Raw genomic sequence first — 20,653 nt, 5'->3', positions numbered from 1 at the left:
CCGCCTCTGTGCAGGAGCGGGGCCTCACAATGCCTTGGACTAGGGCAAAGGAGGATCTCCACCTCTCCCCGTTCTGGGCTAAGACATGGCAGGACGCCGACCCATGGCTCCATGGACTCTGGCACCAGAGGACCCCCACTCTCCAGCACCCTAGACTGAAGCAGAAGACCTCAGACCTGCTCCGCCCTGAACGAGAGTACAGTGGGACCCGCGACCCGCCCTGGCCTCAGGCACTGGAGGAACCCTGCAACGCCATGGGCTAGACTATGCTACTGAAGGACCTCTTCCCCGGCTCCACCCTGGACTAAGGTGCCGGAGGATCCCCGCCCCGCCCCGCCCCGCCCCGCTGTGTCCTGGGCTGTGCCACTGCAGAACCCCCACCCCTCCACACCCTGGACTGTGGCTCCCGAGGACCTCGGCCCTGGCTCGCCCTGAGCTATTCCTGCCCCTCTGTGCTCTGGACTGTGGATCCAGAGGACCTGTTCCTGAGGCAACTTGGGCTACCACCTGGACTCCAGAACCTCAGTCCCGCCGGGCCCTAGACCAAGACAGGGGAGAACCTCTGACCCACCGCCCCCTGGATAGGGCACCAGAGGACCCACACCTTGCCGTGCCCTGGACTACAGCAAGGAGGGACCCCGATCCGCCGGGCACTGGGCTCCTGCACAGAGGAACCCCCGCCATGGAGATCTGGACTATCCTTGCCCCACCGCACCCTGAACTACTGCACGCCAAGACCCTCGCCTGAAAGCGCCCTACACTCTGGCATGGGGGAACCCCGCCCCACAGAGCCCTGGACTCTGGCTTTGGAGTACTCCCACTCCATTACGTCCTGGACTTCTGCACCAGACGACTCCTGCCCCACCGCACCCTGGACACCTGCACTAGAGAACCCTGCCCCGTCGCCCCCTAGACTATGGCACGGGAGGATCCTTGCCACCGACTTCGGAACGATAAGACCCCTGACCCGCCATGAACTGGATTCCAGCACTGGAGGACCCCCTGCCACGGCGCTCTCTGGGTTACTGCTGCCCCACCGCGTCCTGCACTACAGCACAGAAGGACTGCCGTCCCTCCGCGCACTGGAGTGAGGCACAGCAGGACCGGGGTCTCGTGCGTGGTGCACTGCAGGCCGCGGTGACCCCCTCCCCGCCGCGCGTTGGACTATGGCACAGGAAGACCACCACTCCCGCATGCCCTGGAGTACTGCAGGACAGGTCCCCCACTCCGCCGCACCCTGGAATATGGCACTGGAGGACCCCTGCCCTGCCGCTCCGAGGACTCCACCACCGAAGACCCTCGCCCCCCTGCGCCCACGACAAAGGCAAGCGAGGACCTGGCCTCACCGCCCCGTGGGCTATCGCATAGGAAAACCCCCACCTCACCCCCACCCCGCGCCAGAGACTCTGACAAGAGAGGACCCCTGACCCCTGCTCCCCGGACTACAGCGAGGCAGGAACCACACTCCTCCCAGGTCCTCACTATGGCAACTGTGGACCCCCGCCCTGGTACCCATGGACTAAGACACTGAAGGACCGTGACCCCACCACGCCGTGAACTCCAGCATTGGAGGACCACTGCCTTACTGCGGACTCAGGCACTGGACTATCACAGGGCAGGATCCCTGTCCCGCCATGCCCTACATTATGGCATGGGAGGACCCAGCCTCACTGTGCTCTGGACTGCAGCACCGGAGGACCCCTACACGGAGGACTCCCGTTCTGCCACGTCCTGGACTCCTGCAGAAGAGAACCCCCGCCCTGCTGCACCCTGGATATAGCAAGGCAGGAATCCTGCCCTGTCGCGCTCTGGACTGTGGCACCTGAGGATCCACGCCCCAGCGCGCCCTGGACTACTGCTCCGCAGGATTCCTGTTCTGCTGCACCCTGGACTACGGCACCAGAGGACCCAGCTCCCGCCGGCCTGAGCTATGGCACCAGAGGACCCAGCTCCTGGCAGCCTGGACTATGGCACCAGAGGACCCAGCCGCCCGCTTCCTGGGCTAAGGCACAGTAGGACCCCGCCGCATCGTGTACTCCTGCTCAGGAGGACCCTCGCAGGGCGGTGCACTGGACTAAGCTACTGAAGGAGCCCCACCCCTGACTAACCCTGGACTAAGGCACTGGAGAACTCTTGCTCCGCAGAGCCACGGACTCTTGCACAAGAGAACCTCCGCCCAGCCGTGCCCTGGACTGTGGCACAGTAGGGCCCACACCACGCCATGGACTCCTGTACTGGAGGAAGAGTAGTGATAAATATCCAGGTTTACAACTTGAAAAGTAGCAATCAATGTGCCACAATAGATGGATGTGATGTAAAATTACAAATGATGAAAACATTATGTGTAATTGCCTAGCCAGAACAATTACACAAGACAAAGACGTAAAAGAAATCCACATAGGGAAGGAAGAGGTAAGATTGTTTCTGTTTTTTGAAAATATAATCTTAAGATAGAGAAAATCTTAAAGATTCCACCAAAATAAATGGTTATAGCTGATGAAGAAATTCAATAAAGTTAATAGTTACAAAATCAACATACAAATATCATTATTGTCTCTATTAACTAATGACAAACTATTACCTGAAAAATAAATTAAAGGCAATTCAATTTATAATAGAATCAAAACATATATAAATATATAAAAGACAGGAGTAAATCAAAAACACAAAAGATTTACATACTGAAAACTATAGCACATTGATGAAAAAATTAAAATGGCATAAATAAATGGAGAAACATCCTTTATTGATGGATTCAAAAATTAGTATTGTAAAAGTGTCAATGCTACCCAAAGCAATCTACAGATTAAATGCAACCACTATCAAATTCCAATGTCATTCTTCACAGAAATAGAAAAATTACTGCTAAGATTTGTATGGAACCACAAAAGACCTGGACCAACCAAAGCAATCTTGAACAAAAAGAACAAAGCTGGAGGCATCAGACTACCTGACTCCAAACTATATTACAAAGCTATAGGAATTAAAACAGCATAGCAATGGCATAAAAACAGACACGTAAAACAGTACAAAGGGATATAGAACCTGTAAATAAATCCGTGTGTCTGTGGTCAATTGATTTTTTGATAAAATAACTAAAAATACACAGTGAAGAAAGAAAATTATTTTCAATAAATGGTGTAGAAAAAACTGACTATCCACATACAGAAGAATAAAATTTGACTTTTATTTTGCTCTTTATACAAGCATCAAATCAAAATTAAAGTTTAAATGTAAAACTACTACAAGGAAATATAGAAGGAGACTGTATGACATTGGCCTGAGCTATGATTTTCTGTAGATTATTCCAAAAGGCAACAAAAGCAAAAACACACAAATGAGACTGCATAAAACTTAAAAGCTTTTCCACAGGAAAAGAAGCAATGATAGAATTAAGAGAACCCACAAATGGGATAATATTTTTAAACCATACATCAGATAAGGGGCTCATATAGTAATATATAAGCAACTCAACCTACTCAAAAATAAGAAAAAAATATGCTTATTAAAAAATAAGCAAAGAATCAGAATAGACATTTCCTACGTCATACAAAAGGCCAACCAGGTACATGAAAAAATCATAAACATTCCTAATTATCAGAGAAGTGCAAATCAAAGCCACAATGAGATATCACCTCACACATTTTACTAGGGCTATAATAAAAAAAGATGGAAGATAAGTGTTGGTGAGGATGTGGAGAAAAAGAAACCCTGTACACTGTTGGTAGGAATGGAAATTAGTACAGCCACCTTGGAAAACAGTACGAAGCTTTCTCAAGAAATTATAAATATATTTACCCTATGATCCATCAATCCCACTTCTGGATATGTGTCCAAAGGAATTTCAATCAATATGTCAAAAAGAGACATCTGCAATTTCATGTTCATTGCAGCAATATTCATAATAGCCGTGAATTAGAAACAACCTAAGTGCTTATCAACTGAAGAATGGATAAAAATATGTGGAAAAATTGGAACCCTTCTACACCACTGGTGAGATCTTAAAATGTAAAACAGTCTGGCAGTTCTTCAAATGGTTAAACATAGAGTTATCATATGACCCAGCAATTCCACTCCTATGTATTTACCAAAAAGAAAAGAAAAATGCTACACAAAAAGTAGTACACAAATGTTTATAGCAACAAAAAGTAGAAAAGAACAGAAATGTTCATCAACTGAGGAGTGGATGAATAAAATGTGGTGTGTCTATAAAATAGAATCTTATTTGTTAACAAAAGGGAAAAAAGTGTTAATGCATGCTCCAAAATGGATGAACATTAAAAATATGTTAAGCGAAAGAAGTGAGTAAGAAATGACTATGTGTTATTATGATTCCATTTATGTGAAATGTCCAGAATAGGCAAATTCATAGTCAGAAATTAGATGAGTGGTCACCTAGACTAGGAGGGGTTTTAAAAAGGCTGGAAAAAATAGGGAAAGATTGCTAATGGGTGCAAGTCTCTTTTAAGGAGCATTAAAATGTTCTAAAATTATCTTATGAAGATTATTTGTCCACCCAGTTAATATCCTAAAAGAATTTGAAGATTGTACTTTAAATGAGTGAATTACATAATGTATGAATTCTATCTCAATAAAGCTGTGGAAAATTAAAAGTATATGTAGGATGCATACAAAAATACTACTTATCTTTATAAATGAATGAAATTCTGTCATTTGCAAAAACGCGGATGAATTTAGAGGACATTATACTAAGTAAAATAAGCCAGACACAGAAAGACAAATATCTCATCATATCACTTACATGTGAAATCCAAAAATGTGCACTCATAGAAGTTAAGAGCAGAATGGTGGTTTATCAGAGGCTGAGCAGGTCGGGTGGCGGGGGTGGAAAAAAGGGAAATATTCAATGGGATAATGCTTCAGTTAGGAGAAATACATTCTGGTGATATGGTACACAGCAAAGTGACTGCAGTTACTCATAATATAGTGCATATCTTAAAAGCGCTAAAATAGTACATTTTAAATGTTTCACCATAATGTAATAAATATCTGAGGTGAAGGATATATTATTTAGCCTAATTTGTCCATGTCACAATATTTACATGTATTGTACCACATTGTACCCCATATATATTTATCAATAAAAACAAAATTTTCAAAAGTTAGAAAAACAGATGTGCTAGATCTTCATCTAAAGACATTTCTGAGAAAAATGTATCTGTTTTCTTTCAGAAGAAATTTACACTTAATAGATATTATGGTAACTAAAGTAAGGCAGATAATTTTGGCCATCAGCTTATATTGTGGGATAATCTCTTTTTGCTGACCTTGTAAAAGCTGTGGCATATTAACAACAAGTAGGAACATTTTTTTATCATGATCAGGTAAAGTTTCTGCATGCTTCTATTTTGAATAATATTTTCCCCTTAGAATCACAAAGTGTGAATGCCTTTTATTGCAGAGGTCTAGCCCTAAATGGTTTAGTCAATTACATCGTGCATTCTGAAATAAGTACTGGTGCATTTGTGAAGGTACTATATATAATTGTGTTTCTAATTTAACCATCATGTAAGTCTACTTTTCTAGTTAAGAGTCTATATTTTATAGAGGCCCTCCATATATATATAAGAGCTTTTCTGACAGTATATCCATTAAATTTCAAAGATAAGTAAAGGAACAATTTTGCTTTCATTTTTTATTATTGTTATTATTTTTCAAGGCTAGTCAAGTGAAGCAGTGGGAGTGGAGAAGGAACTGCTTTAATTTTTATATGTTGGTGTTACAGGCTATATGTGACAGGCTATATATTTGTCTGCTGAATTTTAGAAACAAAGTGAAATATTTATTTCATATTTCATTAGGTAGGGATGATGATTACATTGAGGGATTGGGACTAGACTGAAGGCACCACATCATCAATCACTTGGAAACAAAATTTTGCCTATGTGTTATGTTATATTGGCAAAAACTTTTATTGTGTCAGGCAATATAGCTCCCTATTGAAATATGTGAAAAATGCAGAGAAAAAAAGGCAGTATTGGTTATCAAGGGATATTTAGGCCTGAGATACATGATGCAAATATTGAAAACATACACTTTTTAAAAATTAGATTTAAAATGTAAATTGAAGCAGAGCATTTAGAAAAAGACATAATATCTACTATAAAAGTCCTGGGTTAGAAAAGTTAAAATACTAAGTGAAAAAATAATGCTTCTTGGGTGGCTTAAAATCAAATATGAGACAAAAAATTACTCAGAAATTTTTCTAAGATTAAAAACATGTATACAGTTTCTTTGATACAAAATGAAATAAATGTCTGGATGTAACTTTAATAGAATAGAATAGGGAGACAAGGGCAAAGAGCAGGTGTATGCAAAATGAAGTGAACATATTATGGTAACAATGAGAGGGACAGAGTTGAATGATTGCTCTTGCAGACAAGGGGTTTTGATGTCTAAGTTAATGACAAATCTTTTGTTTGCAAGTTAAAAAAATGTAACTTAAACTTGGTGAAGGTATAAAGGGTGGTTGGGGGGATGATTCTTTGTACATTAAACTTGTTTTAATGACTAATGAATTAATCATAAGTTCAAATGATTTTATGGAGGCCCTTTCTTTTTTATTTGATGTTTCTGGACTCCTTTTTTCTTTGTATTTGCTCCATTTTTACCTACTTCAACAATTTTTACCCTCGAAGTTTAGGAAACACTGTAACCAAATGTTCCAACATGATGTGATCCCTGAAAGCATTTGCAGCTGGGGGATTAGAAGAAAAGGGCTTTCTCTTTCAACAAATGCATGTTAATCTCGATGAAAACTCAGTTTAAACATGGTCCTCCTTGGGTCATGTGGCTACCCCAGGACCAATCATTGCACAAACATAGGAGATAATCTCAAAAGCCAGGCTGGAGTCAAGGTTATCCAGTGGAGTTTCCACTTTAGAAATCAGTTTTGTCAGCCTTTGTGTTTGCATATTACAGACATGATAGCTGTCTATTCCACTTCTATTAGAGATGAAAACTAAGAGCACATGCCCATTCAAAGGATTTTACATGAATCTTCATAGCAGCTTTACTTGCAACAGCCAAAACCTGAAAACATTCCAAATGTCCATGGCAGGTGAATTTGTGACTTATAAACTTACTATGGTATACGTATATAATGAAATAATACTCCCTAGTAAGAACAGAACAATTGATAGATGTAGCAACATGAATAAATCTCAAAAATAGTGATGCTGAGTGATCAGAAAGTATACATACCATATGATTTCATGTATTTGGAAATAAAAACTCATGGATAGTGACTGGAAGTGGATCAGTGGTTGCCTGTGGAAGGAATGGGGATAGGCAGGAAAAAGTGAGTAGAAAAAACACAAGAAAACTTTGGTGGTAAAGGTAATGGATATGTTTGCTATTTTAATATGTTGCTGGTTTTATAGAGCTACAAATGCCAAGAATTATCAAAATGTACAATTGAAGTATGTGCAGTTTATTGCATGTAAATAAAACTTTTAAAAATTAACCGATACAAATTGACTTACATGACCAGAAAGCTCTTGAAAAACTCTCCTGTTTTCTCCCCTATTTTTATTCTTGCATGCCCTTATAGACTGTGTTAACACATTTCTCATCTTACGGTTCTTTTGTGTCTACATTTCTCCAGGTCAATATAACTATCACCATAATTTCTTGGTTTCTCTTTAGTTCATCAGTAATTATGAGTAATGTATTGAAATGTTAATGATATGTTCATGCATTCAGAATCCTCTGCTCTCTGATCTACATAATAGTGAATTATGCTATCAACAATTACACAGTATATTGCTTTTTTTTTCTTTTTTGAGACAGAGTCGTGCTTGGTTACCCAGGCTGGAATGCAATGACACATTCTGGGCTCACTGCAACCTCCACCTCCCGGGTTCAAGGGAGTTTCCTGCCTCAGCCTCCTGAGTAGCTGAGATTACAGGCATCTGCCATCATCCCCGGCTAATTTTTGTATTTTTATTGGAGACAGGGTTTCACCATATTGACCAGGCTGGTCTTGAACCTCTGACCTCAGGTGATCTGCCTGTCTTGGCCTCCCAAAGTGCTGGGAATATAAGCATGAGCCACCACGCCCAGCCAGAATATTGCTACTTTTGCAAATAGCTACAAATGACCCTGATCTGGACACATTGAGTTGATCATAGCTTTGTAAAAGAGGATAGCATTGTAAAACTACAAAATTAGACTAATAATCAATAACATAGAATGCTTTCAGCATAAGAAATAATACTATCCTAAGCAAAAATAAATAAATAAATAAAACTGGAGGAATTATATTTTCTGACTTCATATTATACCACAGAATTATAGCAACCAAAAGAGTATGGTACTGGCATAAAAATAGACCCATAGATCAATGGAACAGAATAGAGAACCCAGTAACAAATGTACATACCTACAGTGAACTCATTTTTGACAAAAGTGCCAAGAACATACACTGGTGGGAAATGGTATTGAAAAAACTGGATATCCATATGCAGAAGAATGAAAACAGACTAGTGTCTATCACCAAACACAAAAGTGAAATCAAAGTTGTTTAAAGATATAAAGCCAAGACCTCGAACTATAAAACTAGTACAGAAAAACTTTGGGGAACACCTCCAGGACATTGGTCTGGGCAAAAATATCTTGAGCAATACCCCACAAGCACAGGCAACCAAAGCAAAAATGGACAAATGGATCACATTAAGTTAAAAAGCTTCTGCACAGAAAATGATACAATCAACAAAGTTAAGAGACAATCCACAGAATGGGAGAAAATATTTGCAAACTACTCATCTGATAAGGATTAATAATCAGAATATATAGAAAGCTCAAACAACTCTTTAGGAAACAATCTAATAACCTAGCTAAAAAAAGGGGGGGCAAAAGATTTGAATAGGTATTTCTCAAAAGAAGACCTACAAATGGCAAACAGGTATAAGAAAAGTGCTCAATATCACCGATCATCAGAGAAATTTAAATCAAAACTACAACAAGATATCATCTCACCACAGTTTGTATGACTTGTATGCAAAAGACAAGCAATAACAAATGCTAGCAGGGATGCAGAGAAAAGGGAACTCTTGTACACTGCTCCTGGGAATGCAAATTACTAAAACCACTAAGGTGAACAGTTTGGATGTTTCTCAATAAACTAAAAGTGGAGCTACCATATGATCTAGCAATCTTACTGCTGGGTGTATACCAAAAATTAAAGAAATCAGTATGTCAAATACATATCTGCACTCCCGTATTTGTTGCAGCACTGTTTACAACGCTAAGATTTGGAAGAAACCTTAGTGTCCATCAACAGATGAATGGATAAAGAAAATGTGGTACATATACACAACGGAGGACTATTCAGCCATAACAAAGAATAAGATCCAGTCATTGTCAGTAACATTGATGGAACATTATGGATCATTATGGTAACTGAAATAAACCAGGCACAGAAAGACAAATGTCACATGTTCTCACTAATTTGTGGAATCTAAAATCAAAACAAACTCATGGACACAGAGAGTATAAGGATGGTTATCAGATGCTGGGAAAGGTAGCGGCAGGGGGTGTTGTGGGAAGGTGGGGATGGCTAATGCGTATAAAAATAGAGAGTTAATAAGACCTACTATTTGATAGCACAATAGGGTGACTATATTCAATAATAATTTAATTGTACATTTTGAAATAACTAAGACTGTAATTGAATTTTTTATAACTTGAAGGATAAATGCTTGAGGGGAGGGATACCCTATTCCCCATGATGTGCTTATTTCACATTGCATGCCTGTATCAAAACATCTCATGGACCCCACAGATACATACACATACTATGTACCCACAACATTTTTAAACAATCTAATACAATTTTTTAAATGGCACTTAACTTTTTGTTACCTTCAACTATTGTAAAATATATTCTATTATTTATGATTAGCCCTGTTTGAAAACAAATTTTAAAAACACTATTTAAAACCAAATAAATGGACTAGGAGTAACTTGCATAAAAATGACAGAAATTGCTACTTCTTCTAATTATTGAGATGGTATTTCTATATTTGTGAAATTATCTGTGATAGAAAGTTGAATTGTTTCCAACATTATTTTTATAATTAAATATGTTATATTGCTACTTCTTTAAAAGTAGCCTTTAAAATATTACCAATCTACTTTAAAGTCTACTTGCCAAAATATTAAACTATTCTTAAAAAAAGTAATTTATTTAATTACGTAACTTCCTCAAAGCAATGTCCTAATTTTCTCAAGCAATTATCTGATTTTCTCAAGCAATTGATATTAGCAAGTTGTGCTAGTTAACTGCTGAGAATCATTGTCTACATATCAGATAAACCATCTGTCAATCCTTTAAAGAAGACTTTATGAGCCTAAGAGATGGTAGTCCAATCTGTATCACTGACTTTAAACACTGGATAATTGACACTCCATGTTGCCTGTAAGCCTATTTCACAGCAGCTGAGTGATGTTAATAGGTACTTCTTGGAGTGCCATTTTCCTTGTAACCCTTAGATTAATTCAGATTGACTGAGTTCTGTGTCAGTGGAAATTGCCAAAATTACATCATTGTGCTTTGCATCTAGTTTCACTTTTCCAAAAGCCTACACAGATTTCAGATGTTGAGAAAATAGCTCTTGTTTTCCTTCTGGGTAATCTTTTTCATGTCACCACTCTTGTCAGCATCTGCACTGGGCAAATTTCCTAGAACCTCCCTTCTGCTTCTTTTAAAATACGAAAACAAAATCAATGTAGCGCAGCAAGCCAGGGAAAGTCTGCTTTGATTGACTTACGACCATAGTCACTCAGCAGTTCCTTCAGAGGTGGCTTCCCAAGTCAGACACTGAGTCCACGCGCTGTCCTCCTGCCTGCAGAAGTGGCTCGGAGAGCTGTTTGAGGAGAAAATGGGGGACTTTGGGCTTCAGCCCGAGGAGAACACGGTGGAGATGGAGGAGCCCCTGGGGGTCCGCAGGTTAACTGAAAACATGAGAGGACCCAAGCGCGGGACCAAGTCTGTCACTAACCTGTAAAGAACTCTGACCAAGCTGACTGGGCATTCTGTCTGCGCGCCTTTGCCACCACGTGTGCGGTAATGCCTGGGGCACGACTGGGCCATCCCAGTGTTCTTGTTTCTAGCCATTCCAAGGTTACCCCTCAGCAAAACGCCAGAGGCCGGCAGACACAGTGGAGCATCCTGCAGTAGGGATCCGAAGCCGTGGAAGCTCCAAAGGGCCACGACTGCTTCCCAGAAGCTCTAGCACGTTGCCCGGAAAGCCCAGATCGTCTTTGGCAAGACCTCCCGGATTGTGGTTTGACTTGCATTTCTCTGATGACCAGTGATGATGAACATTTTTTCATGTGTCTGTTGGCTGCATAAACGTATTCTTTTGATAAGTGTCTGTTCATATCCTTCGCCCACTTTTTGATGTGATTGATTTTTTCTTATACATTTGTTTAAGTTCTTTGTAGATTCTGGATATTAGCCCTTTGTCAGACGGGTAGATCGCAAAAATTTTCTCCCATTCTGTAAGTTGCCTGTTCACTCTAATGGTAGTTTTTTTTTTTTTTTTTTTTTGCTGTGCAGAAGCTCTTTAGTTTAATTAGATCCCATTTGTCAATTTTGGCTCTTGTTGCCATTGCTTTTGGTGTTTTAGACATGAAGTCCTTGCCCATGCCTATGTCCTGAGTGGTATTGCCTAGATTTTCTTCTAGGGTTTTTATGGTTTTAGGTCTAACATTTAAGTCTTTAATCCATCTTGAAACTTAATAATAATAATAATAAAATATGGAAGAAATAAAAAAAAAAAAGACCTCCCGGAGACCAGGAACTTGGTCGGTGCTTGCAGCCTGAGATTGAGCTCTGGGGCACCTTCCTGTCCTTCTGCTTTTTCCTTGGCCGCCTTAGGGGGCGCGCCTCGCCATGGGTCTCCCTGTGGGCGGCGCGGTGGTGCTCCCGGATGTCACCTCCGGGCGCTTTTGAGACTGTGACCGGCCCTGGGCGCCCAGCACCAGCGGATTGGCCTCCCCACGCCCGGCTCAAGGACCTCCAGCACTCCGCAGTGCGGGCTGCAGGCGACCTCAACGTGGAGCTGCTGCCAGCGCCACAGGCCCCAGGGACGCCCAGGATCTGCTTCCCAGGCCCAAGAAGGGCAATTTCGGAAAGTCTTTGGCATGATGGAAGGCGGCGCCCATCCGGGGCGGGGCTGAGAACTAGGCTGGCGCCGCTGCCTGGTAAGCGGGACCAAGAGGCCCACGGCCTCCATCAGGAACCAGGTGCTTCTCCAAATCCCGGACTTCAAGGAGCAGCAACGGCGTCAAGCTGGCTGACATCAGGAACACCCAGAAGTCCCCGCTCCTGTCTGTCCTTCCGCACTCAGGAGCGGGGATGGCCGCAGGGACACCATCCGCCCACAAACCTCTGGTGTTTGCTGCCATGGTGGGCGGAGATGCGGTCCCCGAGGCCACTTTCGGCCAGGACGCCGGGATCTTATCAGCGGCAGCATCCCGCGCTGACACTCAGTATTGACTTTCCCCAGACATTGCTGGATTTTTTTCCTTTTTAAAACAATTTTGCAGTGGGAGGACAAAAAAGGGCATCCTCGGAGCGTTTACCAAATTCTCCTGGACCTGTGGTTCCATGGTGTTCACCTCTGCGTTTTACTGACCACTAACTGGCCAGAGCTCCTAAGGCCTATAGGGGTCCCTCTGCCCCACCGGGCGCTTTAGACACTCCTGAGGGACATTCATGGCTCAGGAGGATAAAGGTCCTCAGGGGCCTGCTGCCAGGAGGACATGCAGCCCCTCTGCCACCGCGTCTTCCGCCATTCCAGCCTGGAAAGAGAGACCTTGCCCTCCACCCCACAGGCCTTCATGACCTTGGGACCCACTCTTTAGAGGCCACGTGCGTTTCCACTGCCAAAGCAATGACACAGGAGATGGAAAGAAATTCTTGGCCTGGCGCGCTGGCTCACGCCTGTAGTCCCAACACTTTGGGAGGCCAAGGCGGGCGGATCACGAGGTCAGGAGATCGAGACCATCCTGGCTAGCAAGGTGAAACCCCGTCTCTACTAAGAACACACAAAAAGTTGGCGGGCGCCTGTAGTCCCAGCTACTCTGGAGGCTGAGGCGGGAGAGTGGCGTGAACCCAGGAGGCGGAGCTTGCAGTGAGCGGAGATCACGCCACTGCACTCCAGCCTGGGCAACAGAGCAACACTACGTCTCAGAAAATTAAAAAAAAATTTTGCTTTCACCATTTGTCCAAGTAATTTCTCGATTAGAGCCCAGAGTCGTGGGGCCCACACCGCCAGCTGACACATGAAAGTGTGGCAACGATGTGGTGGTGTCTGTGTGTGGCAGCGTGGTGGTGTGTCTGTGTGGCAGTGTGTCCGCATTTCTGTGTGGTGGTGTATCTGTGTGGCAGAGTGTCTGGTGCTATGTCCATGTGGTGGTGTATCTGCATGGTGATGTCTCCGTGTGACAGTGTTTTGTGTATCTGTGTGACAGTGTCTGTGTGTCCTTGTGTCCACATGGCAGTGTGTGTGGTGGTGTGATGGTGTGGAGGTGTGTCCATGTGACAGTGTGGCAGTGTGTGTGGCAGTGTCCATATGGCAGTGTGTCGGTGTGTTCATGTGTGTGATGGTGTGTCCGTGTGACAGTGTGGTGATGTCTCGTGTGTCTGTGTGTCCCTGTGGTAGTGTGACAGTGTGTCCATGTGGTGATGTCTCCGTGTGTCTGTGGCCCTGTGATAGTGTGGTGGTGTGTCCGTGTGGTGATTTCTCCATATGTCTGTGTGTCCATCCATGTGACTATGCCACTGTGTCCGTGTGACTGTGTGATGGTGTCTCCATGTGGTAATGTCTCCGAATGTCTGTACATGTGAGTCTGGTCGTGTGTCCACGTGGCGGTGTGTCTGTGTAACAATGTGGCGGTGTTCCCTCCCCGGCTTGCGGAGCTAGCATCTTTCTCTCTCAGCCCAGGACGCCTGAGGAGGCCCCAGCTTGAACATAAAGTATTGATATTTTACACATTTGCACATAATTAGAATTTTGAAGCCGTAATTTCAGATAAGATGTCTAGGACATAACAATATTGATGTAAGAAAGCCATAAGCAATGTTTATTTTCAATCAGATTTACTAAAAAATTTTATTGAACTGGTCAATTTTCTTTGCCAATATTACTGTATTCTTATTTCTAGTAATAGAAGTGTGAAAAAGCATCAAGGAAACTTAAATTGCATTCTCATACTGACTGCATACAATAATTCTGAAAACAGTGGAAGTTATATATATCCCCCATAAGTAAAACATGAGTAACACAAGAAATGAAAAACTAATAGGAGACAATTCAAATAATGGCGGCCTGTTATTCTCATCTAGTTAAGTACTATTATTTTCTAACAGGAATTTGCTATTTCAAATATATTATCTGAGATGTCTATATATTTATATTTTGAGATACTATACAAATTTGAGCCAATGACATAGAATTTTACAAATCAAGAAGCTTATTCTGGGGCCATTTCTTTTGACGTTTTCTCTAAACTACTAAAGAGGCATTAATGATCCATAAATTATATTATCTACATTTACAGCATTTAAAATGTGTTCAGCATGAAATATTAGCTACAGTGGAAGCTAAATAAATTTAACATGGAATAAAGATTTGTCCTTAAATATAATCTACAAGAAGACTTTGATATTTGTTTTTCACAAGTGAAGCATTCTTATAAAGTGTCATAACCTTTTTGGGGAAACTATGGGAAAAAATGGAGAAACTCTGAAGGGTTTTAAGTATCTTACCTGAAGCTACACACTCCATAACCTCTCTTTACAGGGAGCTCCTGCAGCCCCTACAGAAATGAGTGGCTGAGATTCTTGATTGCATAGCAGAGCTTCTCATCTAAACCCTTTCCCTTTTTAGCGTCTGTGTATCAGTATACAAGTTCTATAAACTGTAGTTACTTATTTTAATCCCAAAGCACAGTAACAATATACTTCATCCTAGGGTTGGCAGTTTCTCTGAGTGTTTTGTTTAATTATCATTATTATATTTGCAGGATTCCAAAGCGCCTAAAAAGTAAAATATTTTAAAAAGGGGAAAGAGAGAAAGAGGAAGAAAATAAAATTAATAGCCCATTCTGTCACTGTTATTACACATCAGAATACCTTTTTGTTAATCTAATTAAAATTAGTGACATCATTTAACATTTATGTCTTCAACAAAAGTTTGGAATCCTAAAAAGCCATTTAATTTGCTAATAAATATATTTGAATTGAATTGAAATCCTTATGTATTACTTTAAATAAAGAACACAAGATGAATTATGATGTAGAAAATTCTATCCCTCATTGTCCAAAATCTAATAGTTAAATTGAACTTGTTAAATAATATTTTTGTCCAGGCGTGAGGCTTACACCTGGAATCCCAATAGTTTGGGAGGCAAAGGCAGGTGGATTGCTTGAGCTGAGGAGTTGCAGACCAGGCTCGGCAACATGGTGAAACCCAATCTTTACAAAAAAAAAAAAAAAAAAAAAATTAGCCAGGCATAGTGGCTTGCCTGTAGTCCCAGCTACTCAGGAGGATGAGATGGGAGGATCACCTGAGCCTGGGGAAGCTGGGGCTGCAGTAAGCCATGATTGTGCCACTGTACTCCAGCTTGGGCAACAGACTGAGACCCTGTCTCGAAAGAAGAAAGAAAGAAAGAAAGAAAGAAAGAAAGAAAGAAAGAAAGAAAGAAAGAAGGAAAGAAAAGCAGACAGGCAGGCAGGCGAGAGAGCAAGGAAGGAAGGAAGGAAGGAAGGAAGGAAGGAAGGAAGCAAAGAAGGAAAGAAGGAAGGGAGGAAGAAAAATAATGGTTTTGGTGCCAATAATCTTTGTGGAATTTTGCTTTAATGAAATAGATTTAACTAAGTAGTGACATGATCTGCTTAAGTGTATTGACCCTAGCAATCAGAGGCATCTGAAGCCCCACAATGACTTGACACTTACATTTGACAAACATTGATTCTCCTATCATACCTACGGCATAGTCGGAATTTCAGAATTCCAACTTTCCCTGTGCTATTTGAGCACATTGCTTAACATCTCTAAGACTCGATATTTTTACTCTTAAGATACTACAAATAATAGTACATAGTTTATATGATATAATGTGTATCAAAAGCATTATACTTTCAGGCAGACAGCAATTTCTCAATAAATATTTGCTAATGTTTTAGTACAAACAGGAAAATTGGATTAGGGTATTTATGACACTGTTGATCCTCCTTCTAGAAACATTTGTTTCTAAAACTTGTTTTCAAGTTAGAGCACTATTTTGTGTTCAAATTGAAAATACTATATGTTCAGATTTTTTAAAAAACAGTATTGCATTAATGTTTTAATAAAAAATATTCCTAAATGAGCTTGAGCAAGGAGGATGGGGAGATAAGTAAAATAAGGCTTTGTGGCATAGGAGACATTTGGTGGAAATCTTTCAGCTCAACTAAGATTTGAAAAAGAAAAAAAGAGAATTTTTATAAAAAATGTGAAGGCAGGATTTACCCTGATGAGCTTGTGGAGAAAATACAAAGTCTAACGTAATTCAAAAGAGACTAATCAGTCAAAGTAGTTTTGAAGGAAATATCTTGAAGAGAGAGAACATAAAATGAAGATCAGGTATGTAATTATTTTTATAATCTATCCATGAGATAAAAAGCATTGGGTTTTTTTTTTATTTGTCAAAAAGGGACAATAGTTTTAAGAACCATTCTTTGTTCAGCCTAAAGAGGATTTTACATCTTGAGCCAGTGACATATTGTGCTAAGTAGGATAATATCCTAATTTGTGTCTATATCACCAATTTTGTTCTCAATAAAAACACTTTATTCACACAACTGATGATCATCTGCATTTGATTTAGTGCTGAACTGTCAAAGGGGGGCTAATAAAAACAAAATATTAGAGTTGCAAGTGGCATAAGTGGAAAATAATGATCATACTCATCACTACTGAAATAATAAAACAAAGCAAAAAATAAATAAGAAAAAAATTGACTACATGAACATTTGCTTCTCTCCTAAGAATCAAAACCCTTCATTTTCTGTGGCAAAAAAGCATCTGGGTCCATGAACCCACGCAAAAGTCTACTGTTTCTGGGAGATAAGAAGCAGCAAAACACAACAGCTTTCCGAGAAGGTTAAGAAACCTCTCATACCCTACCCTATCCCACCTGAGACCAGGCAAAGGATCATTGCTTCTGGGGGACAGATGCAAGAAAAATACTTCTCCATCAGGAGAGTAACAAGGATTGTTTTGGGGCCCAGGATTTTGCACTAATGCATAGTTGTGCTACTGTGGTAAAGGGTTGGAAAATCTCCATCCAGTGACACAGACAAAGGTGCATTGTTCCTATGGAAGAAGAAATAAAATAGTATGTCCTTAGTGTGGGGTTGAAAACTTGCAATGATACAAATCAAAGGTTTTCTACCACTGAGGTGGGAGGAGGGCAAGGTATCATTTCTTCCTCAAAAAACAACACAGATAAGAGACAGTTTGATTCCCACTAGAATAAGAGTCAGGAAGTGCTAAAAATACCCCTTCTCTGAGTGTCCAATGATGAAACTGGCTCAAAAATAACATGAATCATACCTCTGCCCCCAACCTGAATTTTCTGCCTAGTCACACACACACACACAAAATGATGTTCTACAGTTAGAGAGGAACAAGAAAGTGGAGAGAGACCCTCCTATGACATATGTGGTAAGGACTACGGAAAGATAACTGGAACAGGAGCACTGGAATATGGCCTCCAGAGCCTAAGGCCCCACACAAGTCACATGATATAGCAGCCTGCTGCTGGAGAAATCTGAGTTACGTGGTTCACTGAATGTTTCAGACACCGCGGCAAAAACCAACCTTTCTTCCTGCCCACACTAATAGCATGACACAAACCAAAATGAAACATAAATATAAAACAATCTCAACATAAACAATTATCTCATGATCTACTGATTTTCGACATCTGATGATTTGCATTTTTTAGAAATTGGGAGACACATAAAACCAAGTTAGAAATTTGGGTTATGAGTTATAATATTTTCAAAAGATAAAAAGTCAACAGAATCAAATTCAGAGATAATTCAGATGTTGGAACTAAATGCAACTAATTTAAAATAATAATGATCAAAATGTTAAAGAATCTACTTAAAAAAAGACAACATGTATGGAAAAATGAGGAATTTCAGCAGAGATGGGAACAGTAAAAGGCAAAAGCTAGAAATAAGTGAAAGCATGAGAACAGAAATGAAGAATTACAACAGCAAGCTGATTAGCAGACTGGTCATCAGAGCTAAAGAAAGAAGCAGTAAATTTTATGCTAGGTCAATACAAATTATTTGAATGGTAGCACAAAGGGAGGAAAGAGAAAAACAAAATAAACCAATGAGCCAAGCAAATAAAATACTCCAGTGAATCCAAGAATTCTCTGGTAACATGAAATTAAGTAAAATACAATTAATTGGAATTCCAGGAGAGTAAAAACAGAATGTAAGGGAAGAAAAATTTGAAAAAGATGACTAAGGAGACCAAATAAACTCAAAAAGATCCAAGAAAGATAAAGACAAAATTTAAAGAACGCTAGAATAATCACACTAGTCGAACTGCTGAAAACCAACGATTAGCAAAAATCTTGAATTCAGTCACAGAAAAATAGGAACACTGTGTAGAGAGATAAACAGAAATAGACATTACAGTGAACTGCGTGTCAGCAACTCTGCAAGTCAGAAACCAATGATACAAAATTTTTAAATAACTGGAAAAAAGTCAACCCCCAATCTTACATCCATTAACTATATAGTGAAAATAACAATGAAATGAAGACATTTTCAGATTAACACTGCAAGAGTCCCTTGCTAACAGGTCTGCACTAAAATAAATGTCAAAATCATTTCTTGAGGCAAAAGGAATATGGAAGCAGATGAAAGTTGAAACTACACAAAGAAATAAAGAGTGCCAGAGAAGATATAAAGATATATAGCCCAATTATTTTACATTGCTCTAGAGATAATTGTCTTATTTTTTTAAAAAAAGAGTAACTTTATATTATGGAATTCATAATATTTGAGACTATAATGCATGACATAAATAGTATAAAGGAGAGAGGAAACAAAAATATACATTTTAAGGTTTTTATACCATGGTTGGTATAATACAAATTATAGGTTACTATAATAAGCTAGAATAGGTATTGAAATCTCTAGAGAAACCATGAACATTTTCAAAAGATGGTATGTGCATTAATATTTTCATAGAACTTCCAGCTTTTGTTTTTCTTCATTTAATTTTATTTATTTATTTATTTATTTTTGAGAGGGAGTCTCTCCCTGTTGCCCAGGCTGGAGTGCAATGGCCTGATCTCAGCTCACTGCAACCTCCACCTCCCAGGTTCCAATGATTCTCCTGCCTCAGCCTCCCAAATAGCTGGGATTACAGGTGCCCACCACCATGCCTAGTTAATTTTTGTATTTTTAGTGGACATGGGGTTTCACCACATTGGCCTGGCTTGTTTCAAACTCCTGACCTCGTGATCGGCCCACCTCAGCTTCCCAAAGTGCTGGGATTACAGACTTGAGACACTGTGCTAGGCCCCAGCTTTTATTTTTTAAGGTAGTTGTTGTGTTATTACATGTGAAGTAAGGTTATTCTTGAATATCCACGTTTTGAGGATAATGACAAATTAATTTATCTCAACCTAAATAACATTTCGTTATTGAATATTTAAATATTTTTATTATTTTTACTTTTTAACAGAAGTCATTCTAACTGGTGTGAGATGGTATCTAATTGATGTTTTGCTTTGCATTCTCTAATGATTAGTGATGGTATGCATGTGTTAATATGTTTGTTGGCCACATATGCGTTCTTTAGAAAACTGTCTGTTCATGTTCTTTGCCCATTTTTTAATGGGGTTATTTTTTGCTTCTTGATTTGTCTAAGTCTCTTATAGATTCTGGATAATAGGCCTTTGCTGTATGCATAGTGTGTGAATATTTTCTTCCACTCTGTAGGCTGTCTGTTCAATCCCCCTTGAGAGTTTCTCATGCTGTGCAGAAGCAGCTCTTTAGTTTCATTAAATCACACTTGTCAATTTTCATTTTTCTGGCAATTGCTTTTGAGGACTTACCCATAAATTCATTGCCAAGTGCAATGTCCAGACAAATATTTCCTAGGTTTTCTTCCAGGATTTTTATAGTCAGAGGATGTAATCTTATGCCAACGGGTCTTAATAATCAAATGACTCCACAGTGAGAATCATTACTCTGAAAAATTGATTTTGTTATAATGATGGAAATTTAAATATTTGAAAGTAAAAACACATGCCACCTTTTTGCTAGAACTCTGCAAGGCAAATTGCTGTAAGACAGGCAGAGGAAGCACTATATATATATATATATATATATATATATATATATATATATATATATATCTATATCCAAAATATAATTTGCAGTGAAATAAATGAAAGCAAATTATAAATAAACTTACCTGATTTTACAAACTAACCAGTAAAAGGATTTCTACTAATTTTTCTATTGCCTGCGTTGCCCTTTCTTCTAGATCCAATTTATATTTTTGTACTTCACCAATGTGTCTTCACCAATGTGTACTTTCCA

General features: G+C 40.0%; 1 long non-coding RNA gene across 1 annotated transcript; it reads right to left on the bottom strand.

The window, feature by feature from the left end:
* Window positions 1–4,796: 4,796 nt before the first annotated feature.
* Window positions 4,797–20,424, bottom strand: LOC134808271 (uncharacterized). Its single transcript, XR_010150861.1, has 4 exons — window positions 20,164–20,424; window positions 14,801–15,070; window positions 7,225–7,290; window positions 4,797–7,053 (listed from the first exon to the last, which is right to left on the bottom strand). It is a non-coding gene; the product is annotated as an uncharacterized LOC134808271 (long non-coding RNA).
* Between the last annotated feature and the right edge of the window lie 229 nt (window positions 20,425–20,653).

Source organism: Pan troglodytes, chromosome 15 (genome assembly GCF_028858775.2).
Source record: "Pan troglodytes isolate AG18354 chromosome 15, NHGRI_mPanTro3-v2.0_pri, whole genome shotgun sequence".
NCBI lineage: Eukaryota > Metazoa > Chordata > Mammalia > Primates > Hominidae > Pan > Pan troglodytes.
Note: the sequence above shows the minus strand (reverse complement) of the source record. Positions and strands in the feature narration are given on the sequence as shown.